General features: G+C 38.6%; 1 long non-coding RNA gene and 1 pseudogene across 1 annotated transcript in view; one reads left to right on the top strand and one right to left on the bottom strand.

The window, feature by feature from the left end:
* The window catches only part of LOC122224304, a 211,763-nt gene that overhangs the window by 162,915 nt on the left and 21,488 nt on the right, over positions 1-27,360 (bottom strand). The gene's annotated exons all lie outside the window — the stretch shown is intronic.
* Positions 18,134-19,436, top strand: LOC122224302 (annotated as a pseudogene).

The following is a 27,360-nucleotide window of genomic DNA, read 5'->3' as shown; positions in this document are numbered from 1 at the left end:
TACCTGATAAAAGACTGTTATCCAAAATATACAAAGAACTCTTTAATTCAGGTAAGCACGAGCCCCACCACAGATGAGCCCCACTTCTCTCTCTCTCTCTCTCTCTCTCTCTCTCTCTCTCTCTCTCTCTCTCCCCCTCCTGAGTTTCTCTCTCTGCCCCTCACTCACTTGTGCCCTCTCAAAAAACAAACAAACAAACAAAAAGAACTCTTTAAACTCAACAATAAGTAAATGAACAACTGAATTTAAAACTGGGCAGAAGACCTGAACCGACAACTCACCAAAGAAGATATACAAATGGCAAATAAGCATGTCAAAAATATTCAAAATCACGTATCACTAGGAAATTGAAAATTAAAACAAGACCCTACCACACAACAATTAGAATGGTTAACATCTGAAACACTGACAACACCAAACGCTGATAAGGAGGCGGACAGAGCGTCAAGAATTCTCATTCATTGCTGGTGGGAATACAGAATCATACAGCTACTTTGAGTCAGTTTGGCAGTTTCCTACAAAAGTAAATATACACTCACCATATGACCTAGCAATCATGTTCCTATCATGTTCCTTGATATTTGCTCAGAGGAGCTGAAAACTTATGCCTACCCAAACTTGTACCCTGATGTTTATAGCAGCTTAATTCAGAACTGCCAAAACTTGGAAGCAACCAAGATGTTCTTCAGCAGGTGGATGATAAACAAACGTGGTACATCCAGACGATTGTATGTTATTGAGCAAAAACAAAACAAAAACAAAAAAACAAACAAAAAACCAAGTTAACAAGCAATGAAAAGACATGGAGGAACCTTAAGTGCCTCTGTCACTAAGGGAAAGAAGCCAATCTGAAAAGCCACATACTGTATGATGACATTCTGAAAAAGGCAAAATTGTGAACATAATAAAAACATCAATGGTTGCCAGAGATTAGGGGAGAAGGGACGGTCAATAAAATTAAAATCATTTAAACTAATTTATTTATTTATTGAAAAAAATTTATTTTAGTTTCATCAACAGACATTCTCTTTATCATGAGAAGACCAAATGACAAGTAAAACATATCAGAAATCCTAAATTATACAGCAAATAAAGCCCTTCCCTAGCTTTCTAAGTGTTCTAATCATATTGGCCTAGCTCATCTTACCATATCCTGTGTAGTGACCACCTCTCCTGAATGTGGGACCATGAGGTGATGTGATAATCAGATCTTCCTACCTCAACTTTCTGAAACAAGTGAAGATTTCACTTCCTCCTTGACTGACTGTACTGTTCATTCACTGACCCAGGTTGTTGAGGAAGTGCCCTCCATGACGGTCCATTCTGCCCATTACCCTGGGACCACACATTCCACAAGGCTCTGGCCACAAACATGTCCACTGCCTGTTTACTCTGACCTGGCTACACTGGGTTTTTATATAATTCTGATATAATTTCAAACTTACAAAAAGTTGCAAGAAATTCTCCATGACTTTCAATCACATTCCATAATTACTATCATTTGCTTCTTCATCTCTCTATATATATATGTGTGTATGTGTGCATTTCATGTATCATTTGAGAATAAGCTGAGACATCATGCCCCTTTACTCCTAAATATTTCACAGTATTATTTCCTGGTAACAAAAATTTTGTCTTTCATAACTTCAGTACAATTATCAAAATCAGGATTTTAACACTGACTCAACATTAGTACCCTGTACATATTTGAGAGACAGAGAACATGCACCTGGTCCAGAGGCCATGATCACAAATTGCTATTAGCTGTTATGACTCTTTAGTATTCTTTAACCATAACAGTTCTATAATCCCTCTTTGTCCTTCCTGACCTTCATATTTTTGAAGAAGATAAGCCAAATATTACATAGAATGTGTCTCAATTAGAGTTTGTCTGATGCTGGGTAATCATGATGTTTCTTCATAATTGGATTTGGGGTATGAATTTTTAAAGAAATACAACAGAATTGATGTTGGTTCTCCTCAGGGCATCACATCAGGAGACACAGGATACTATTTGTCCAATATTGGTAAGGTTAACTTTGATCCCATGTTTCTCCACCATAAGATTATCACTTTGCCCTTTGTAATTAGAAATTTTTAAAAACATACTTTGAGGGGCACCTGGGTGGCTCAGTCGGTTAAGTATCTAACTCGTGATTTCAGCTCAGGTCATGGTCTCACCGTTCATGAGTTCGAGCCCTGTGTCAAGCTCTGCACAGACAGCATGGAGCCTGCTTGGGATTTTCTCTCTCCCTCTCTCTCTGCCCCTCCTCCATGCTTGCTCTTTTTCTCTCTCTCAAAAAATATTTTTTAAAAAATAAAAATAAAAACATATTTAAGAGTATGTAAATAACCAATGCCTCATCAAACTTCCATCATTAGTTTCAGCATGCATTGATGATTTTTGCCTTACCCAATTATTACAATGATGGTTACCATCCTCCTTCATTTATTAGTTGGAAAACTATTATAAGGAAAACTTTTTCCTTCTTACCCATTTATTTATATCAATATCACTCACAGAATTTTATCTTATTTAATGAATTATACCTGTTATTAGCAGTATTTATTTTAATGCTAAGATTGTCCCCAGTTTGACTAATAGGAGTCATTCAAGCTGGACTCCATTTCTTTCTGACATGTTTCCATCATTGTTTTAGCACTTCCTTACTTACAGGCACAGAATATTCTAAGCATGAACAACCCAGAAGAACTGGATAAATTCTAAGAAATATAAAACCTGCCGAGACTGAATCATAAAGAAATAGAAAATCCGAAGAGAACAACTGTTAGTAAAGAGATTCAATCAGTAATCAAAAACCTCCCCAAAAAACAAAAGTCCAGGACCAGATGGCTTCACTGGTAAATTCTATCAAACACTTAAAATAATTAATACCAATTCTTCTCAAACTCTTACAAAAAACAGAGGAAGAGGGAACACTTCCAAACTCATTTTATGAAGCCAGCATTACCCTAAAAGCAAAATCAGGCAAAAACACAAGATAATTACAGGACAATATCCATGATGAACATAGATGCAAAAATCCTCAACAACATATTAGCAAACCAAATTCAACAATACATTAAAAGAATCATACATCGTCATCAAGTGGGATTTATACCAGGGATGCAAAGATAGTATCTGCAAATCAATCAATATGATACAACACACTAACAAAATGAAATATAAAAATCCTATGATCATCTCAAAATACACAGAAGAAGCATTTGAGAAAATTCAATATCCATTTATGATAAAAACTCACAACAAAGTAGGTACAGAGAGAATGCATCTCATGATAATAAAGACCATACATGACAAGCCCACAGCTAACAACATACTCAATGGCTAAAAGCTGAAACTTTTCCCTCTAAGATCAGGAACAAGACAAGAATGTCTATCCTCATCACTTTTATTAAAAAAGTATTAGAAATCATAGCAAGAGCGATTACTCAAGAAAACAAAAGACATCGAAATCAGAAAAGGTATAAAACTCATTATTTGCAGAAAACCCTAAAGACTCCACCAAAAAGCTGTTAGAACTAATAAATCCAGTAAAGTTGCAAGATATAAAATCAGTATGTGAAAATCTTTTGCTTTCTATACACTAATAATGAACTATCAAAAAGAGAAATTAAGAAAACAATCCTGGGGTACCTGGGTAGGTCAGTCGGTTGAGCGTCCGACTGCGGCTCAGGTCATGATCTTGCAGTCCAGGAGTTCTAGCCCCGTGTCGGGCTCTGTGCTGCTTTGGATTCTGTGTACCCCCCCCACCCCGCCCCCACCTCTCTGCCCCTCCCCCCACTCATGCTCTGTTTGCTCTGTCTCTCAAAAATAAATAAATGTTAAAATTTTTTTTAAAGAAGAAAGAAAACAATCCTATTTACAATCACATCAAAAAAGTAAAATATCTGGGGTGCCTGGGTGGCTCAGTCAGTTAAGCGCCCAACTTAACCTCAGGTCACGATCTCATGGTATGTGGGTTTGAGCCCTGCATCAGGCTCTGCACTGACAGCTCGGGGCCTGGAGCCCTCTTCAGATTCTGTGTCTCCCTCTCTCTCTCTCTCTACCCCTCCCCAACTTGTGTACGCTCTCTGCCTCTCTCTCTCTCAAAAATAAATGGGTAAACATTTAAAAAAAAAAAAAAAAGAATAAAATACCTAGAGATAAATTTAACCAAGAAGGTGAAAAACCTGTATGCTGAAAGCTCTAAAACTTTGATGAAAAAAACTGAAGACACAAATAAGTAGATATTCCATATTTATGGAATTAGTATTGTACTATTAATATTAGTTAATTAGTATTGCACCAATTAGTTCAATTAGTATGGACACACTATTCAAAGAAATCTACAGATTCAACGCAATCCCTATCAAAATTCTAATGGCATTTTGCACAGAAATAGAATAAACAATCCTAAAATTTGTATAGAACCACAAAAGGCCCCAATAGTCAAAGCAATCTTGAGAAAGAAGAACAAAGCTAGAGGCATCACACTTCCTGATTTCAAACTATATTACAAAGCTATAGAATTCAAACTTCTATGGTACTGGTATAAAAACAGACACATCGATTAAAAGAACAAAATAGCCCAGGAATAAACTCACATATATATGGTCATTTAATTTATGTCAAAAGAGCCAAGAATATACAATGAGGAAAAGATAGTCTAACCAATAAATGGTGCTCAAAAAACTGGACAACCACATGCAAAAGAATGCAACTGGACCACCACCTTATACCCTACACAAAAATTAACTCAAACAGATTAAAGACTTAAACATAAGACTGGAATTCCATATAACTCCTAGAAGAAAACATAGTAAGCTCCTTGACATCAGTCTCAGCAATGATTTTTTTTGGAACTGACATTAAATGCGAAGGCTACAGAAGCAAAAATAAATAAGTGAGATGACATCCAACTAAAAGGCTTCTGTACAACAAAGGAAACCATCAAAAAAATGAAACGGCAACCTACCAAATGGCAGAAATTATTTGCAAATCATATATCTGATAAGGAGTTAATATACCAAATATATAAAGAACTCATATAACTCAACACCAAAATAACAAACCAATTAACAAATGGGCAGAGGGCCTACACAGACATTTTCCCGAAGATATACAGATGGCCAACAGGTACATGAAAAGGTGTTCAATGTCACTCATCATCAGGGAAATGCAAATCAAAACCATAATGAGATAGCAATGGACACCTCCTAGAATGGCTATTATCAAAAAGATAAATAACAAATTTTGGTGGGGATGTGGAACTCTCGCACACTGTTGGTCAGAATGTAAATTGGTGCAGCCACTGTGGAAAACAGTGTGGAGGTTCCTCAAAACATTAAAAACAGAACTACCACACAATCCAGAAGTTCCACTTCTGGGCACTTATCATAAGGAAACAGAAACTCTAATTCTAAAAAGATATCTGCACCTCCATGTTCACAGCAGCACTATTGACAGTAGCCAAGATACAGAAACAACCTAAGTGTCCAGTGATGGACGAATGGATTTTAAAAAACATGGTGTATTTATACAATAAAATATTATTCAGCCATAAAAAAAAGAAGGAAATCTTGCCATTTGCAACAGCATGGATGGACTTTAAGAGCATTATGCTAAGTGAAAGAAGTCAAAGAAAGACAAATATTGTATGCTCTCACTTATATGTGGAATCTTTAAAAACAAAAAAAAAGTGAACTCACAGATTGGTGGTGGCCAGAGGCAAAGAGAGGTTGAAGATGGGAAAAACAGATGAAGGGAGTCAAGATACAACCTTCCAGTTATAAAATTAAGTCCCGGAGATGTAATATACAGTACAGTGACTATAGCTAATTATACTATATTGTATAATGAAAGTTGCTAAGAGGGGCACCTGGGTGGCTCACTAGGTTAAGCATCTGACTCTTGATTTAGACTCAGGTCATAATCTCACGGTTTGTGAGATCAAGCCCTGTGTGGGGCTCTGTGCTGTCAGCTAGGGATTCACTCTCTCCCTCTCTCCATGTGCTCATGCATGTGCACTCTCTCTCAAAATAAATAAACCTTTTTTTTTAAAGTTGCTAAGGAAGGAAATCTTAAAAGCTCTCATCAGAAGAAAAAGAAATTGGTAACTGTCCAATGATGGATGATATTAACTAGACTTATTGTGGTGATCATTTCACAACACATACAACTGTCAGATTATTATGTTGTACACCTCATATATAATGCTATATATCAATTATATCTCAATAAAAAACAGAAATCTAAAAAAATATTTTAAATAAAAATATGAGTTGTTTTGTTAAAGAAAAATAATTTTCTCAAAGGAAGGAATACCGGATTTAAAGTGTTGCCTTATGTATTGGGCCAGTTTCAATTCTAAACATCAAGCACAAACACCTTTGTGCTTCTTCTCATTTCACTATCTGCCCAAGTTTAAACTAGGCCTAAGATTTTTCCATTCTTTGTCAGATTCCTGAGGATGTAAAAAGTCACTTTTAGATATTAAGTAGAGCAAATTTTACATAAAGTGGTATTGCTTTTATCTTTACTCCCTTTTTGCTGAATACCTGTAACAGAGTTTAATTCTTTGGCACTTAGGACCACACTTCATGTTCTATAACTAAAGGACGTACTATATTTGTAAACTAACTGGGGCATGGCATTCAATCCAGATTTGCAGCAAATCTTCCCCCATATTGCAAACCAGATGGAGAATTTAACTATTTTACAGCAACTAGCAGCTGTCTTCTTTTGGTGTTTATATGCCTAGAGTCAAAATCCATAGCCTGCTGTATGTCCCTAGTGAAGTAAGGGGCTTAGAAATGAGATTTTTGTAAGTTTTCCTCTGTGTCCCTTCTAAAATATTTTTAAAACATTAACCAGCTTGATAGTACCCAAATAAGCAAACAGAAGGGAATCCCTTCCAAATGCAGCCTTAAGTCTATGCAGGAAGTACCTTCCTTTTACCACGTGGTGTATTTATAAATGTTTTTCTATATAACCTGTACAAAGATCATTGAACTGCCCTCCTATATAACTTACTGCTCAATAGAAGGTCATCATAAAATATTTGTCAACTAACTCTTACTGGCCAGAAAGACCTACATATGGTTCATCACTTTCTGGTATACACTAAATCACAGCCTTAAAGAGAAATAGGTAGGGAAGTTCAATTCAATGCTCTCATTATCCGAGACAAATGGTAAAACAGATGGTAGAATATAAAGCAATTCCAGCTCTTTATCACTTTGGTTCTTCCAGATTTAAACATTTAGACCACAATGATTTTGAAATATATCCATGAAAAAGCAGGAAAAAGAGAAAAGGCATGCAAATTTTCCTGGAATGCAAGCCCCCGTCATGGAGATGGAATTCATCTGGGCCTCAATAAAATGAGAGTGTGGAGACTGATCTTTTAATACAAAATTAACATAGGACCCAAAGATCGCTGGTGCTTTCTGGTATTCAAATGGAAACTCTTTTAGCAAGTAAGGTATTTTTTTTAAGGCTGAGTGAACCCTCGGCTGGATGGCAATCTTGAATTCATGTCATATACTTGACCAATTTTTTTTAATGCTCATTTTGATAGTAACAGCCAAGAGCAGCTGTAGATTAAACAGACTGTGAAACCCTCAGATTCGATTTCACTGTGAAATTTCACTGTGAAATGTAGTCAGAGATCCATCTGCAGAAAGACATTAACCAGTATGACTCCAATCTCAGCCTAAAGACTCAACAAGGGTAGAAAAAAGGACAATGGAGGGGAAGGACAGAAGGAGCGGGGTGAAGGCAGGGAAGCAAAGCAACACTTGAATCTTGGGTGCTCTAAATCATTACAGTGAATGAGCCTGATAACACACTCATGGGAAGAACAGAAGCAAAATATAAATAAAAACTGTACCAGGCTGGCATTCCTACACAGTTCCCGCTGCAACATAATTAGCGTGGTGGCAAATTATTTCTCTCTTTAAGCAAGAGCAACATCAAGTGATTACAAAAGTGAACAGATATCAAATAAAATGGAAAATCACGCCACAGTCTTACGGACCTGAGAAGTCCAACATATTAGCAATGGCAAATTTAAGCCCTACGACCCAATACTATTGGTCCCAAGGGGCTCCTGTGCAGTGGTTTCAATCCATGAAGAACAGCATTCCCTCAAAACACTACAGTGGACAAGAATGTTTAGCCTTTCTGACACCATGCTGCCCAATCCTACTGTCTCAGAAGGGATTAGAGATCCTGAGATAAACAAATCTGTAGGCAGTTGGAATGCTCTCCCTAGAGAGTTCCAGAAGAATTCAGAAATCAGAATATCCTGAAGGAAACTAAGGTTCCATTTTTATTACACACTTAGGGACAAACTAAGATGAATTATGGAATAGGAAAAGCTTATATTCTGGGCCCTGATGCTCATGTTTCCTTTTAACAAAGCAAAACAGAGAGGCTCTTGGGTATGGAACAAAGTGCTGTATTTTGAGGCAGATACACTTAACTCTGCCACTTCATTTGCAGAGTTCTTTAATCCCCTCACTATGTTACTAAGTTATAATTCAAGAAAAGACATAAACTTCACTTACCGACCCTGACCTCTAACCAGTGCCATAATAGACAATGAAGTCCAAGAGATCATCTTGCATTAGCTGTGGAGTTTGGGATGGGTGCACATGTGCATGTCTGCAACAAAGACATGTTTTTCAACAGAGCAAGGGAGCAATTATATGGCAATATAGAAACAGATGTGAAAAGCAAACAATATATTCTATAGTAAAATTTTAGAAAATTTGGAGCTTGCATAAGATGCGTTTAGGAAGGGCAAAGCCAAGGGCTCCAAGCTAGAAGGTGAGGTATCTTCCATCCCAGAGAACCTTACCTGTCCCTACTGCCTAGTCAGTTTCAATCCAAAGGGTGCTGCTCCCAGCGAGGGGCCAATTCTCTTCCCTTGGGTATCAGCAAAGTTTTTAAGGTGTCCTTCCCTTGGTGTTCGCCTCCATGTAGTCAAAGTCTGGAACTTTAACAGATCACTCAGAAAGTCTAAAAAGCTACTACATGTACCTCAAAAGAATTAATCTCTAAACATTACATTTCAGAAAAGATCACAAAGCTTTGGGAGTTTGTGGGATTGGGGTACCTGTGTGTTCAGAACACCTCTCGTATCTATACCCTGTGGATAATTATATTATTTTGCTAATTGTAAGAGCAGCCCTTAAGGGGCTGCATTAGCCTGAAAATCTTCAAAGAATGGGTGAATCTTTACGTACGCAACTGTTTATTTTTTCATTTGCTGATATCATTTGCCTAAATTATACATTATTTTCTGTTTCCAAAAAGCCTAACACAGTGCCTTACACATACTTATGTGATTGGTATAAAAATTTATTAACTTAAGTTGTGAGCCATAAGCTTTTCAAACCAATTCAAGAAAAACAATTTCTACTACTAATGGACTCAGGGGTGTGGCATTATGGATGCAGCCCTGAGCTTCTACAGAGCTCTGCCAAGTTTTGTGAAAGGGTCATTCAACGGTAGCTCAATCACTACCATTACAATTCTTGCTGCTCCATGGAATGGGAAGCAATCTCAAAGCACAAGGGCAGAGGTTATACTATAGTGGTTTAAAACAAGGACTTGGAGCTACGTTCAAATCTCAACTCTGTCGCTTTAGGGTTCTATGACCTTGGCCAAGTTATCCCTCTTTTCTAAACAACAGTTCCTCTATCTTTAAAACAGAACTAATACACATTTTCATGTGTACACTAGACTTTTCCTTGTTTACATACATACACTTTCAGAATCTCCTCTCATAATCCCCTATGGCCATTATGGACTATATCTCATTGAAACACATCCCCAGGAACTTACAAAGTGAAGCCACAATAGACTAACCTAGGAAATTAACCCAAGGAATCTCTCACTTTTTATATACAGTTTCTAACAGCAATTCCTATAATGGGAATTATATAATTAGATATGATAAGATTAAAGATTAAATTTTTCAAGGCTCAAATCTAAACTGTTGGACTCAAGTGACAATGCCAACAAATAACTTCAAATTTTCTATTAACTAGAAATGTCTGTATCATTGCCAAGGCTTCATAGTGCATCTGGTCAGACAGAACAATTCATCTCTAAACAGAAGGGGATGGCCACCTGGCCCTCCAAGGTAAATACAAATAAGCCTGGGCGGGTGTCCTTGACCTAGGTTTGGTAATGTGGAATCACAGCTTTGAAGCATTCTACAAAGTCTGATGCTCTCAGCCTCTGTGCACATTGCAGCTGCCAAGTATAGACTCACCAGTCTTAAGTGCTGCTGTACAGCCACGGTCAACTCAGATGATCCAACAAAAGAGACAGGGCCAGACCTGTGTCCAACTCCAAACTGGTGTTTCTGAGATGAAGGTATCATCTAGAAATCACAATAGTGGTGGTGGCCAGGAGTGACTATTATTGTTACCAACCCTCTGCCCTGGCCAGAAGATAGCTAAAGAGAAGATGAAAGCCAGAACAACCACCCCCATCAGTTATGCCATTACAACTGCAGAATGTCTTACAGTTTGAATAACACTTCCATCTTCTCTCCCAAACCTCCCCTTCCTCACATCCACCTTCACCATAAGTAATAAAGTAATCCAACAACTGACACAAGCTTCTGACATCTCATCCTAAGAATCTGAGCCCAAATTTTAAGTAACAAAAACCACACACTAATGAGAAGTCATTACAGAATTACCTGTGTTTATCTATGCAGGGTAACGTTTGAGCACATTAGCTTGCAGCCCACTAAGAAATATCAAGGCCTCCTAAATTCTGAATTTCTGAAGCTAAGAGTTCCTCAGCTGGAACACAAACCCATTCCATATACAATATCCATATGGGCTGCTCCACATCACCTCTGTGGGACTTAGGAGCACAAGAATTGTGTGAGTATAAAGTTCATATTGTTTGTTGTACCATGATTAATAAAGTTCTTTGTCTCTGACCCAGGAATCTCATGTCTTCTTCCAGATTCTATGAATCTGTGGCAAGCTAACTTGTTGTTCTATGAATCTGTGGCAAGCTAACAAGTAGGGCAAAAATCTCAGACCCTTTGCGTTTTTTATGATACATGTTGCTTTCCCACTTGGCATGTCTTCTAGAAAAATTAAGATGATTGAACAAAAGCTGAAATATTTTCAGTTTCAGAAAATAAAACCCCAAGACTACTACTGTTTTGAATAGAATGTAATGGCAAATACAGTCATGAAAAAAAGTGGTGTATAGTGTATATTGGGGTTGCCCTGCCCAGACTCGCCCACTGCAGCACCAACACAATCATTCTCCCAGTTGCCAGGACTCTTGCCTGTGTCACTTTCTAGGAATTGCCCTCAGGAGAAGGAATCTGCCTTACCCAAAGTTTCCCCCTCTCCTAGGGGTAGCTTGCATTCAATGATGGGGTATAAAGGCTTGAGCCTTTGCCTCAATTCGAAACATAACCAAATGGCCATTCTAAATCCCTGGTTACCCACTGAATTACCAAAGCCACCATTCAAACTCTCTCATACAAAATATATAAAGAACTTCACACAACACCAAAACAACAAACAGTCCAATTAAAAAATGGGCAGAAGACATGAACAGACATTTCCCCAAAGAAGACATGTAGATGACCAAAAAAGACACATGAAAAGATGCTCAATATCATTCATCATCAAGGAAATGCAAGTTAAAACCACAACGGGATACCACCTCATACCTGTCAGAATTGCTAAAATCAAAAACTCAAGAAACAACAAGTGTTGGAGAGGCTGTGGAGAAAAAGGAAGCCTCGTGCACTGTTGGCAGGAATGCAAACTGGTGCAGCCACTGTGGAAAACAGTAAGGAAGTTCCCACAAAAAATTAAAATTAGGGGGTGCGTGGGTGGCTCAGTTGGTTAAGCATCCAACTCTTGATTTTGGTTCAGGTCATAATTTCACAGTTGTGACAACGAACCCCACATCAGAGTCTGCGCTGATAGCATGGAGCCTGATTGGGATTCTCTTTCCCCCTTGTTCTCTGCCCCTCCCCCACTTGCACACACACACTCGCGTTTTCTCTCTCTCTCTCAAAATAAATAAACTTAAAAAAAATTAAAATTAGAGCTATCCTACAATCCAAAAATCATGCTACTTCGTATTTACCAAAAGAATATGAAAACACTAATTTGAAGGGATATGTGCACCCCATGTTTATTGCAGCATTATTTACAGTAACCAAACTATGGATGCAGCCCAAGTGTCCATCAACAGATGAATGGTAAAAGAGGTGGTATACACACACACACACATACACACACACACACACACACACACACACACACACACATCAGTGGAATATTATTCAGCCATAAAAAGAATGAAAGTTTGCCATTTGCAAATGCTAAGCTAAATAAGCCAGTCAGAGAAAGACATACCATATGATTACACTTATATGTGAAATTTAAGAAACAAAAGAAAGGGCGGAAAAAAGAGACAAACCAAAAACAGACTCTTAACTATAGAGAACAAAGTGATGGTTCAGAGGGGAGGGGGGTGGGGGGAGGATTGGGTGAAATAGGTGAAGGGGATCATGCAATGCACTCATCTTGATGAGCACTGAGTAATGTATGGAACTGCTGAATCACATCTGAAACTAATACAACACTATATGTTAACTACACTGGAATTAAAATTTGAAAGAAAGAAGGAAGGAAGGGAAGGATGGAAAGGAAGAGAAGGAAAGAAGGGAAGAAAGGAAAAGAAGAAAATAAACCTCTGCATCACATTTAAAAATATACTTAAAAAAAAAGAAATATAAAAATTTTTTTAAAACGCTATCATAGTTGAACTCCTCTCTCTACTGTATCCTGCTTCCTTCACTTCCCTAACAGGCATTTATGAGAAAACCATCCAACAATCTCCTGCAGAGAAAGCTCAGAGTCTCAGAGTCTGTCCTCAGGAACCTGACCTGAGATGGGGAAAGACTTTGCTTCTGCACATCCACAGGATTCTCACCAGCACTTTGCAATGGAGTCCAGACCTAAGAGTCACGTGCTATTTACAACTTCCTTCCTCACTTCACTCCTGCATATCTCAAATTTCAGACTAATCCATTAATGATCATTCACCATTAGGAATTTTTTAAGTCACTAAAGGGTGTATAAACAGTTACTTGAGATCAGTCTCTTGAAAGATTTCCTGGAGAGAGATGGAACATCACAGGATTTCAACTCAAGGCAGATTAAGTAACGATTTTGCATGAGTTGAAATTTCCTGAACTGTATACATTTTCTAAAATGATGGTCTGCTTCTAAGAGAACAACAAATAAGGAGAGAAGGAGAGAACTGAGAAATTCTGATCAACATAGCCAGAATAAACAGCCAATATAGTTGGGCCTTCCTTTCATTTTTGTTTTCTCTGATATTGAAGGATTTTTTAAAAATAGAAACAAGAGTTCCCTTGCCTGAAAGATTTTGAATGCTGGGACTCTGGTCACTTCAGCTAAAATCATTAATTACCTGGGTATTTTTTTTTTTAATTCAAAAATGCTACACACTAGACCCATAGGCATTTTGAAAGAGTACAGAAAACAGTCGTTTGTCAATGTTCATTTTCTGAAGGATTCCGCTTTAATAAAACAGAAACTGGGTTTCTACCTTTCTACTAACAGCTAACAGAGCTGGAAAATCAAAAGGCACTGGGGTAATTATTTTCCTTAAAAAACAAAAGTAAAAGCACTAACTCTGTAACCTCAGAGCAAAAAAAATCTGCTTACTATGAAAAACAAAAGTTCACCCAAAGGTAAATCAGAGTCAACTGCCGGTCTTTTTAGGCAGAAGAAAGAACCAATGCATCAGTCGCTGGCCTTGTAACAGCATAGTGTTTATAAAACGTTGAATGCAGTGTTTCCTTGCCAATTAAAAGCGAGGGTAGGCTTTACCTTTCACTTTTAATATCTTTGCCTGACTTTTATACTAGTAACATGAGCCAAAAGGATTAAGGAAACTATTGAATACATATTTCTGCAAAACAATCTTAGTGGAAATTATCTTCAGGGTAAAAGGAAACAATACTAGGGCCGTGATAGTCGGGATAGACAGAATTCCCATTAGATATAATTGGTACAACTTGAAATTTATTTGTATTTCCAATGTAAAGGCCCGATTATCTGGCCATCCCAGAGATTCTGTGAGCTACCTAATGCCCTTTAATAAAGCCCTTTCTGTTCTAACTAGCAAGACAGGATTCAAACTAAGAAGAATAAGCCAGAGTAACTGGTCAAAGAGTTTGCAGTCAGCATAGCCTCAAAACAAACAAACAAACAAACAAAACACAACAAAACAGGAATCTTTGATTTTCTTCCTGGTTGGGTTTGAAGGCAGTGAAGATCTCATGATTTTAAAGGACTGGTAGTTCATTTTTACACGGGGCAGAAGATCACCTGTAGTAACCTGGAATACAGAACCTATCGTTGGCAATACCGCATCATCCCTGCTTCCTCACAAAAAAAGCTTCAAGAAAGAAAATGCCAAGCTCGATATTTAAAACTCTTAACTTCAGGCATAATTATCAAATAAAGGGTTTCTATGACTATCCTAAAAAAGAGTCTCCTGTATCTTACAGTTGACTGGCTGAGATCACTAAAAGTCAAACACAGAGTGTGACCTTAAGTTGCACAATTGCAAGGCAGGTTGATTTCACAGCCCTTCTCTTAAGTTAGGGTATCAACTGAGAAAGCGTAAGGCCCTAAGAGCTAGCATGGAGTCCAGTGGTACCCCCAAACCTTCAAAAACACTAATCCTCCCTTGCCAGATGAAGTAGTTCTCTCTTCCACTAAGTCTGTTCCTGACTTACTACAGAAGCCCTGACTGTAAATACCTTACCTAATGTAGTTATTTCTCAAGGGGCGCTAATTCTCCCCATGTCCCCTTCTTTGCTGCTTCTATACCTTAAAGTAGAGATATATTCCAGCATGCCCTTTGAGGCAAATTACAAAGTCAAACCATGAATCTACAATAAGAAAAATGACACTAATTGGTTAATTTCTATTACCAGAAATCTGGAGAATAAGGTGAAAATGAATTCTGAGGATGTTAGAGGGAGAAGAACATAACTTTAGATCTAGTCAGGTTATGAATATGGAAACAAATGCCAAAAATGCTGGATCCAATGTACTAGTTCTAGGTAATCCCAGTTGTTTCCAATTGTTTTCTTAGTTGCTTAACTCAAATCTGGACTTGATGGTGGCCTATGCTAAATGAGGCTGAGATACCAGATTATATAATGTAGCAGAAAAAAATACAAAGAGCCAGAGAGACAGAAATAATAAACTAAAAATTATTATATACATTTATCTATCCCAAATTATGTCTCCCAAGAAGGCCCCAGGTCTTTACACAGCACTGATAAATATTTAAATGTTGAGGTCTTTGAAAAGCACTATGAGGATTGAACCCTGTGAATCAAGATATGTGGGAAAGCCACCTTTGGAATAGGTCCCATTATTTCAATAAAGATTATAGGATCCCAGAGTGGAAGAGGCCAAAAGAGTCAATCACAAGAGACAGGACTGGCTCACTAATCACAATAAGCAGTAATGGTGGAGTGGACAAGAATTTAATTTGCTTAATAGAGTTTACTCCAAAAGCTATTTTATTAATGAAAGGTTACCAATGTCTGTATAAGTCTGACTAAAATGTGTATTTTCATGTATACAAAGTCAAAACATCTACAAGGTGAAAATAGCTATGAGATTAGAACACCAAGATCACTGTGAAGGAATCAATTGTTGTGAATGTGAGAGACAACACAAGTGACTATTTCCCCAAAGAAGAGCAATACCAAGTTGATTTGCCATGTCTATTGACCCAGAACTGTATTAGGGCTATGTCAAGCACTTTTTTTTAAAATCATCATTATTATAAATTATTTTTATAATGATTCTCAGGGGAAAGTTTGAGTCAAGAGTGTCAGGAAAGACCTACAAATACACCCAAATCTTCCTTAAAAAACTGTAGTGCCACTCCTTGGGTCAGAAATTGTCACTCCAGAAGGACCCTGTTGATTTCAGAATTATAGTTGTATACTGTCTCAAAAATAATAAAAAGGAGACTACTTGATGTCGAAATTCATGCGCCACAGGTAAAGCTATACTCAAAGGCAAAATTATACCATTAAATGCCTTAATATATGTTAATATTAAAAAAAGTAGTAAATGTAAGAAATTAAAAATATAACAAAAAATACCAAACTCAAGGAAATAATTTTAGAAATTAAAATTGAAATTTTATCAGAATGCAATAAGAAATAAGAAATATGTAAAACTGTTTCTCTGAAAGTACTTTTTTCTGCAAATATTTTTTTAAATACACAAACCCTCAGCAAGCCCGTTTAATGGGGAAAAAAAAGAAAAAACCAAGAATATACAACCTTAAGATAAAAAAGGTGATAACCACAGATATTTTTATTTATCTATGTATTTATTAAGGTTGTTCATTTATTTTAAGAGAGAGAGAAAGAGAATCCCAAGCAGGCTCCACACCACCAGGACAGAGCCCAACACGGGGCTCGAACCCACAAACTGCAAGATCATGACCTGAGCTGAAATCAAGATGCTTAACTGACTGAGCCACCCAGGCGCCCCTTTTTATTTATTTTTGATTGTGATAAAACTCCAGATTTTTTAAGTGATTTAAAAATCATAAAAAATATATATACAAATCTATGGAAATTGTTTCAGACACATTTCAAGGGTTACTTCAGATTCTCAAGAATGTACCCATCTCCTGGACTCCTCAACCACACAGCTGCCACTGCTTTGGTCGCCAACACTTCATCTTCAGATACCCCTGACCTTCTCGTTCTCTCCTGGGCCAGGCTCTGGAAACATGCCTCCCCCCCACACCTTCCCATCATGACAGAAACCACAGCAGCGCAGGTCCCCTCGGCACCACTCAATGAGTTCCATATAAGCTCTGACTCCTCCTACCACGCTGGACTCCAATGAGGGCTTTGAAACACTGGCATTCCACAGAAATGGGATACAGCTTCCACAGCAAAGAGGCCAGGTGTTGCAGTCTGGAAGGCCAGAGAGTAAACTCCCAACAGGGCAAACACTGACCAATGAGAGAAAGGAGATGGGAGCTCACTCGCACATAAATCCACCTCTCTTCCTCTCTCCAACAGACTATTACAACATGTTTTCCATACAACCTGTCTGGAGATGCCCTTCACCCTTGAGGAAGCACTGGAAAGTTTCGTAATGCACCAACTTGCCTTTGCTTCCCATCCTTCCCTGGCTCCCTTTTCCCTCTCTTTCACTGTCCTGGGATTGCATCTCCCCATAAAACATTAGCACTAAAGCCTTGCTTCAGCCTCTGTGTTCTAGGGATCCCAAGCTAAGACAGTGATAAATGTGAAAACTTAGAGAAATGCTGATTTTCCACCAAAATAAAAAAATACTATATTTGACCAAATAGTAGATAAAAAGTTCAAAGACATTAATAATCACAGACCACATTGGATAGCAAAGGTCCTGTTTCTATAAAAACACTAGACCTAGACAATATAACAACCAAATTACACCTAACTTTTAAGGTGCAAATAATTCCTAATTTATCTATTCTCAACCAAATGGATTATTTTATGCATTATCATGTTCTTATTAACATAATATAATAAATATAATTCAGAAAAAGAAATTTCAGGGGCACCTGGGTGGCTCAGTTGGTTAAGCGTCCGACTTCGCTCAGGTCATGATCTCACAGTTTGTGGGTTTGAGCCCCGCATCGGGCTCTATGCAGACAGCTTGGAGCCTAGAGCCTACTTCAGATTCTGTGTCTCCCTCTCTCTGCCCCTCACCTGCTCACATTCTGTCTCTCTCTCTCAAAAATAAATAAACATTAAAAAAAATTTTTTTTAAAGAAAAAGAAATTTCATTTATAAATAAGGATAAAAACATTTTTTAATGACATCAAATAAATTCTGGCAGTGCATTAAAAGAACAATTCATCATAACCAATTTTTAAATCACTAGCAGGTCATGTCAATGTCAACATGCATGAGGGAATTCAATAATTTTCCCAATGTAACACAAAACTCTCCAAGATCTCTCCCTCCATCTCTCTCTCTCTCTCTCTCTCTCTCTCTCTCTCTCTCTCTCTCACACACACACACACACACACACACACACACACACCACATACACACAGAAGCACACTGTGACCATATGAACAAAGTATGTCAAAAATACATCCGGGCCCTTTCACAAAGATGGCTTGGAAGGTGAAAAAGGAAGCCCCTGCCCCTCCCAAAGCCGAAGCCAAAGTTGAAGCCGAAGCCGAAGCCAAAGCTGAAGCCAAAGCAAAGGCTCTGAAGGCCAAGAAAGTGGTGCTGAAAGGCATCCACAGTCATAAAAAAAAGATCCACAAATCACCTACATTGCAACAGCCCAAGACACTGTGTCTCTGAAGGCAGCCCAAGTATCCTGGAAAGAGATCCCCGAGGAGAAACAAGGTTGACCACTACGCCATCATCAAGTTCCCCCTGACTGCTGAGTCAGCCATGAAGAAAATAGAAGACAACAACACACTTGTGTTGATTGTGGATGTCAAGGCCAACAAGCACCAGATCAAACAGGATGTGAAGAAGCTCTATGACATTGACATGGCCAAGGTCAACACTCTGATCAGGCCTCACTCTGAAGGAGAAAAAAAGCATATGTTCAACTGGCTCCCAACTATGATGCTTTGGATGTTGTCAACAAAATTGGGATCATCTAAACTGAGTCCCACTGGCTAAATCCAAATTTTCTCACCAAAAAGAAAAAAAAAAAAAAAGATACATCCAGTTTACTCCCAGAATCCTTTCTAGCTTTCTTTGTGCTTTTTCCCATTCCTCATCCCAACAGGAGTAGAATTAGCATTTGAGGAAAGACCATTCTGCTCTGTGTAAACCTGACTCAGGCATCGTAAGATATTTATCATTTCTGACCCTGGGTATTAAATTTCACAGCACTCCTAAATCACTGACAACTGAAAGCCCTTATATGTTTCCAAGTGTCTGTGAGGATAATCCATCCCTCATTAAGAAACACTGGGAAGAATTCCAGAGAGCTACCCCTGCAGCAGTATCCCAGCAACTACTAGGACCTCTCACCTCCTCCTCAGATGACCTATCACCAGTTTTTTTTCTGCCCTTCCATTCTAGTCCACCCTCTTCAGAAACTAAAGAGGACACCATCATCTTAGTTCTGTTGGCCTTTCTATCTGAGTATGCTAGAACATCAGGCCCAGAAAATGCAATATGCACCTCCATACAAAATGCAGAAGAGAGCAGCAATATCCATGCAGTTTTCTATCATGTGGTTTTGTCAATTTATGTGGGCATTGAAAAAACAGAGTTCCTGGGGCACCTGGGTGGCTCAGTCAGTTAAGTGTCCAACTCTGGATTTTGGCTCAGGTCATGATCTCACGGTTCACGGGATCGAGCCCACTGACAGCGTGGAGCCAGCTTGGGATTCTTTCTCTCTATCTTTCTCTCAAAAATAAACAACATTAAAAAGAAGGAAGAGGAGGAGAAACAGAGTTTCCACAGAATCAAAAATGGCAATCTACCAGGATTCATTAGGTCAAAATATTTGCCACTCACTGGAGTTCTTCTCCACTGATTCTCAGTATACAAATGCTCATGGCACTGGCTCCAAAGACAGAAGGCTATAAATCCAAACTCCACAATGCCTTTATTCTATCTGCTCTTGGGCAATTTATTAACCCCTCTGACCTTAGTTTTCTGCATCCATAAAATGAAGGAAAGTTATCACAACAACCCTGCGAGGTAGATAGTGAGATGTTTGTAAGATGCTCAGCGTAGTGGTTGCTATGTACTAAAGGCTCAATAAGTGTTAGCTCTTTTATTATCTCCTCTAAACACCAAGCTAGCATATACTTCCATTAAGCAGGTTTCCATATTCATTATTAATTCTAACAAGCTAATGCATTTTAAACGTTCCCTTTGCATATTTTAAGGAGCTTCAGTTTTACATCAGTGTGAAAAGAAATATAAAACTTACTCTTGAAAAGAAAAAAAAGAATTACTACTGGGGTGCCTGGGCTCAGCCAGTTAAGCAATCTGACTCTTGATCTCAGCTCAGGTCATAATCTTGCAGTTCGTGAGTTCAAGGCCTGCATCGGGCTCTGCGCTGATGGTGCACAGCCTGCTTGGGATTCGGTCTCTCCTTCTCTCTGCCCCTCCCCCGTGCGTGCTATTTCTCTCTCCCTCTCTCTAGCTCTCTCTCCCTCCCTCCATCTCTCCCTCAAAATAAATAAATAAACATTAAAAGTTAAAAAAAAAAAGAACTACTGCTAACTATCTCCTCAAAAAACTCTGAGTACTGATGGCAGAAAACGGATCATCACAATGAATCCAATGCCATCACACCGCAGACACTGAATAGCTACTTAGTAAATGTGGAAGGAATGAAAAACCTTCATGGTCATCTAATGCCTTAGAAGGGCACTCCTTAATATTTTAAATGGATTACTTCTAACAGTCACTACTACTCTAAAAGTAGGCATGGTCAGCAGCTGACTAGGTATACCATGACAGCAAAGACACATCCTATACACAGAGGTTGGTGAGAAAAAGTAGAAAAAAACAAAAAAACAAAAAACAGAAAAAGCTATAGAACACACTAACATCCATGTAAATTAACAATACTTACATGTCAGTTGTCAAAACTCACTGAAGAGTATCCTTAAAAGTCAATCGTTTCTCTGCTTGTAAATTTTAACTAAGACAACTATAAACAAATATGAAAATCTAATTAATAACATGCATGCTGAAGTTTTAGAAGTAAAGGGCACCAATGTCTGCAATTTACTTTGAAATGCATCTAGAAATTAAGATTAACAATGTATGGATACAGGGATGAAAAATGAATGAATATATGATCAGGTAAATATACCAAGATGTTATTGGCAAAATCTAGATGGTGTTCACTGCACAATTCTTCCAATTCTTCTGTATTTTGACAATTTTTCACAATCAAATGTTTGCGGGGGGGGGGGAGGGTATGTATGCAAAACCATGGTTATTTTCTTTTTATTATTTTTTTTAATTTTTTTTAACGTTTATTTATTTTTGAGACAGAGAGACAGAGCATGAACGGGGGAGGGTCAGAGAGAGGGAAACGCAGAATCTGAAACAGGCCTCAGGCTCCGAGCTGCCAGCACAGAGCCCGACGCGGGACTCGAACTCACGGACTACGAGATCATGACCTGAGCCGAAGTCGGCCGCTTAACCGACTGAGCCACCCAGGTGCCCCGGTTATTTTCTAAGTATACGGCCAGAAACAGGATATATACTGAACACATCGAAGAAGTGCCTGGCACACAGTAAGCACTATTATCAGAGGGGGTGCTCATGGATGAGAGGAGGAAAATGCGAATAAAATGTGGAGGTAAAAGAATAAACGAAAAATAGCAAAGAGAAGTCAGAGTATATACGGCTACTCTCCCATCTGTGCAGATAATTAAACTTCATTAACGTACTCTTTCAGATCATTAACATTTTTACCTAGAATTGAAAAAAAAGCTTATTTTTCAAAACATGGTTAATATTTCTTGCCAAATATGGTTAATATTTTCTCTGTTTATGCAAGTTTTTGCTGAGTCTTTCATACATTTTTTTTCTTCTAATTTTGTTTTGACTCCAACTTGTCTTTCACCATGTTTTCCATGATTCTTAGCCCTGCCGCTGGCCTCAGTCCTTTGCAGGAAAGAAGTGTGCAACCTCCTCGTGTGAAAGGATTTCAATATAAAATGGAAACAAGGATAGAAAAGGAGAATCTCAAGCATGTGTCCTCAGGAAAACAAACTCAATGACCAAGAGACTAGTTTCCCATAAATGCTTAATTTACAGCAAACTGAAACTTATCGCTCAATCAATGAACAGCCACCAAGAACCTATCCCCATCCTCAAGCCAATGGACTTGCTGTTTAGACTCCTGCTAACCTAACGTTTCTCTGCACTTGTGGCCCGTAAACATGGCCTGCCCCAAAACCCTCAGGACGCGCCTTGAGCTTGCTATAGTTCGTGCCCCAAATTGCAATTCCTCTGCTATTCCCCAAATAAACTCACTTCCTGGTAAGTCAAGGCACCTTATTGCCTCCCTTTACCTCTTTGTGTAGGTTGACACTCACTTTAGGAGCTTCCTCTCATCAATGTTAACTTCAGGAATGCCAAGAATAGACCTATACTCAGGTGTATGGCAGACAGTGAGGCAGCCTGTCAGTGAGGACATCAGCAGGCGGGCTGGAAGTTCTGATACCACCTTCAGTGAGTGAGTGATCTCAGGCAGGTCACTTAGTCTGAACTTTGTTTTTCTTATCAAAAACTTGGAATAATAACACCTATTTCACAGGGCTGTGATAAGAACAAATAAGACAATGAGGCTATAAATATCCTATGTACGTGCTTAGAAATTATCCCTGGGCTTGCTTTCATTCTCTACAAAATTTTAATTTTCTCCATGTTCTCCTGGATACTTTCTTTCATATATATATGGATGTCATTAAAGCAGTTCCTGAGAAAGTTTTAGAACCTCACAATTGTCACAGTCTCATACATAGGGATTCTGTCTATATGCTGCCCCTTAAAGTAGCTCATAATTGTTTAGTATAGTATCTTTAATCTTCTCAAGTTACTTCATTGTATCAATTCTCTCTTTAGAATGAAGCATGTCTAAAAGCTCTAATTCTTAACATGTGCTCTTGGAAATCGGCATTTGATTAGGACCAGAGAAAATGAGTTATAGAACACATGACAAGGTTTCATACGTTCTTGATCAATATAGTCTGTCATTAATATTTTTCTTTGTTCTTTAGAACAGCAATTTCCAGTGAGGGTTGCACATAATCCAGGGAATAAACCAAACTGATTCATGGAACAAAAAAGAAAACACGGAAAATGCTATTTATATTTTTTGCCTCATTCTTTGGAATTTCGATTTTTGTGTATTGTACTAGAATACGAATTCATCAAAAAAGTTTAGAGATGCCTGGGTAGCTCAGTCAGCTGGGTGTCTGACTCTAGGTTTCAGCTCAGGTCATGATCCCAGGGTCATGGGATCAAGACCCATGTTGGGCTCCGCGGTATGCATGGAGCCTACTTAAAGATTCTCTCCCTCTCCCTCTGCCTCTCTGCCCCAGCTCACACTAAGATTTAAAAAAAAAAAATTTTTTTTTAATTTAGGAGCTACTGTATTGAACTTACAGTGTATTAGGAAGTCCTAATTCCTTTTTGCTCCTTGATTTATAAAATGAAGTTATCACAATAACAACTTACAAGGTATGGTACGGCTGGGTGGCTCAGTCAGTTGAGCGTCCAGCTTCAGCTCAGGTCATAATCTCGTGGTTCGTGAGTTCAAGCCAGCCTTGAGCTCCTTGCTGACAGCTCAGAGCCTGGAGCCTGCTTCCAATTCTGTGTCTCCGCCTCTCTCTGCCCCTCCCCCGCGCATGCTCTTTCTCTGTCTCTCAAAAATGAATAAACATTAAAAAATAAAAAAAATTTTTAAAAACCTTACAGGGTCAAAGAATTTCAAATACAGAAAATAACCATTCCATTCATTGGGTACTAAGTGTTTTACGGGACTGAAGTCATGATTTTCTTGACAAATAATACTGGCCAGTATTCTCTATCAAGTTCTTCGTAAGAGAATAGTGATAAGACAAATTAGAGCTTCTAACCCACAAGTCAAAGAAATGTTTCTGAAACTCTGGACTATACCACTGTGGGGTTCTTGGTGGGGGGAACACTGCTCTTGGAGATAAGCAGAATCACCTGACTAAAAGGTCTAAGGTCAGTAAGAAATAGCAGGGTTAAACCTTCAGCCCTCATCCTCTCATTCCCTAATCTGTTGTTACAATTTATGCTACTGCTGCGTCTTTCTGAGTATCTGAAAACCCCATTATAGCTTGAGGGCAACGTGGCATAGAGTTAATGGGGGGGGGGGGGGGCAGGGGCAAGACTAGAAGAGCTTCAGAAGCTTGAGTTTCAGTCCTGCTTCCACTGCTTACTGAATGAGTGACCTGAGAGAATTCTCTTAATCTCTCCAAACTTTGATTTCCTCATCCTATAAAGGGGACACAGTAATAATCCCTGCCGTGCCTACCTCAAAGGGCTGTCAAGATGCAACACTATAAAGTACATCAACGTAACTCACAAACTGTAAAGAATTGACAAAAGTCAGACATTGTTTTTATGCACTTCCATTCAGCCGTTGCCTCGGGCAGGCAGGGAGCCAGTCCTGGATATTTCCTATCTATACAGTAGAAGGTGCTGATACTCAACCTCAGCAAATTTAGACACCATTTAATGTGAAAGCAATAGACTGTCGCTTCACTAGCCGCTACTTGCAAAACAGTGAATCCCTATTCAAATTTGGCTTAAGATTCATCCAAGCATAGAGTTAAAGAAAGATGCTAAGGGAAAGCAGTAAGCCTTTACCCATCTGGAGCTGTGGAAGGCAAACACTGTATGCCCTGAAACTGGAAGGAAGAGAGAGATGAAAAACATTCAGTTTGGCATTCTTGGAGAAATAACTGTGTACACAATTCCAAAGGAAAATATATCTTCCTGTTTCAAAATCATCTTCTGGAAAAAAAACCAGAGTCACACTGCTTCTTTCTAGACAAGTTCAGCAACTGTCACTGAGTCTTCTTTGCAGGAAGTTATTGTAACAAAAGAATTACTGCAGGAATACTAAGAGCTAGTAAGTTCCACAGAATCACTTAATTCTTTTATATGCAGGTGGTATTTTTATTTTAATAGCTATGTAGAGAGTCCATTGATGCTTTAAAATTTTTCCCTAGCCATTTCTGCAGCTCCTCATGTGCGCCTCAGAAAAATGAAAAAATATGACTGGCAAAACTGACAGTCAAAAAAGAAAAACTTTCTCCATCATCCTCTCCCTGCCTTTTTATTGCTCATGCAGATTGGCCTGAAGGGTTTAATGGCCAGAGAATTAATTAGAAATGTCTGTTATGGTAGAAACATTGCTGCTATTGCTGTGCTTAGTGATTTCTCTCTTAACACAATGTTTAAAAGCTAAATTATCACCAAGTAGTAAAATGCTCTCCTGGTAGATTCTTCATTTTTCATATAAATTAACTGCAATTTCGGAGAGAGTCTGGGGCCATTTTTCCATTGTGTTGATAGGTACATGATCCAAAGGAGCTCTTAATGTTTCTAAAAGTCTCGACAAGCAATTCCTTCCAAACTTGAGACCACACACTAAGATGGATATTAAGATTTCTTACTTGCGAGACAAAGACAGATGGTAAACAAGCCAAGCAAAATAAGACGAAGTGACCACTTTGAGGATACAATCACCGTTAAGTTGTTTAACATTCCCCAACAGTGACCTGGCATTTCTTATGAGAAGAAAACCACTTCAGACTGACAATTATGGGGAAAAGCATATGTAGTCCAAGGGATCAATAAGCATAAAGAGAAAGTCAATGACAATGAACACAGTGGCACAGGAAACCAACCAAATTAGAACCTTAATGAAGTGTTCTGGAATAAAAAGTCTATCATTAGATCCAGCATCTTCAGCATCAATATGACTGGCACAAATTAGGCACTTGATAAGAACTGAATAAATACACAGGACAGAAAGTTTAGCCATTCTCCAAAATTATTATCCAAGGGTTATTTTTCTCTAGAAATTTAATTTTCAATCCTTAGCCTGAAGAGCTAGAAAAAGCTGCCCATATTCCTAAAGAGCATAAATAATAAAGTCCAAGCCTCTGACACAGACCATAGCCAGCAAGCCCTACTGAGCAAAACATCAACTTACACTGCTTTGAATGGTCCACAGCATGGTAACATATGCATCTAGAATTGACGTATTTTAGCACATTAAAATATCCCAGATATAAGGGGCACCTGGGTGGCTCAGTTGGTTAAACAACCAACTTCTGCTCAGGTCATGATCTCACAGTTCATGAGTTCGAGCCCTGCATCGGGCTCTGTGCTGACAGATCAGAGCCTGGAGCCTGCTTTCGATTCTGCGTCTCCCTCTCTCTCTCTGACCCTCCCCTTCTCTCTCTCTCTCTATCTTTCTCTATCTCTCTATCTCTCAAAAATAAACATTAAAAAAATGAAATAAATAAAAAATAAAAACCCATATATCCCAGATATAAGAAACACTGTATAGAACCACCTCAAAAATAACTATTTTCAGCTCTCTAGTTACTGAAGCAAACTTGAAAAAACATGTAGAGAGGAACAAAAATATATGTTTTCTAGGCCTCACTGGACATCACACTATCTCTGCAAATAAAGCAGAGAACTATATGGTTGAATGCCTATCAAGTTTTTTGTTATGAGTCAGAATTAAATCCCACTGGAATCTGTGTTTTCCTTTTCTTTTTCAAAATGAGCTTGCATCCCTTTTCCAAAATGTGTTACATGGCTTCTTTTTTTATTTTTTTTAACATTTATTTTTTTTTGAGACAGAGAGAGAGGGTCAGAGAAAGAGGGAGACACAGAATCCAAAACAGGCTCCAGGCTCTGAGCTGTCAGCACAGAGCCCGACGCGGGGCTCAAACCCACGGACCGCGAGATCATGACCTGAGCCGAAGTCAGACGCTCAACCGACTGAGCCACCCAGGCGCCCCTCAAAATGTGTTATATGTTTTGAGATGACAAACCATTATCTCCTCCCTCCCTGATGTCTAGCACTGTCCATTTGATCGCTGTGAAAATGGACTACACCAGAAAAGACAGGACCACAGACTAATGCCATCCTAGGAGGAAAGTAAATGGGAGCAATGAAACAGGATAAAACTTGTCACTTGACAGCAGTGGGGACAGTTTTTTATTCACAATGAGGGGTATCCAGTGTCACCTGGGGAATTTTAAGACCTACTTTAAGATCAATCACTGAAACCTGCATCCTAATGATTCTTACATTTTTTTATCTGTGGTCTAACCCTCTACTACCTGGACATACGTGATTATCTTGCCCTGCCCCAGCCCCAACATACTTGACCCTATTCCTGTCTTCTTGAGTAATCAGTGTGACAATTTCTGACACTGTTTCTAAGATGGTAATTAATTTCACCCTAGAAACTTAAAAAAACTGAAGGAGGCTAGAATTATTAGGAAACCTTTATATGGCATGTGTCCTGAGGGCTTTACATACATTAATTCATTTGATCCTCATAGCCCCATGAGATAGATCCAGTCACTCATGTTTTTGTAGACCAGGGAATTAAGACAGAGAGAGGTTAAGCAGCTGGCTTAGGAACACACAGCCAACAACTGGTGGAGCTGGAATCTGAACTGAAGCAATCTGGGTCAAGAA

The sequence above is a fragment of the Panthera leo genome, chromosome B4 (assembly GCF_018350215.1).
Source record: "Panthera leo isolate Ple1 chromosome B4, P.leo_Ple1_pat1.1, whole genome shotgun sequence".
Lineage (NCBI taxonomy): Eukaryota > Metazoa > Chordata > Mammalia > Carnivora > Felidae > Panthera > Panthera leo.
The sequence above is the reverse complement of the archived record's forward strand: the minus strand, read 5'-3'. Positions and strand labels throughout refer to the sequence as shown.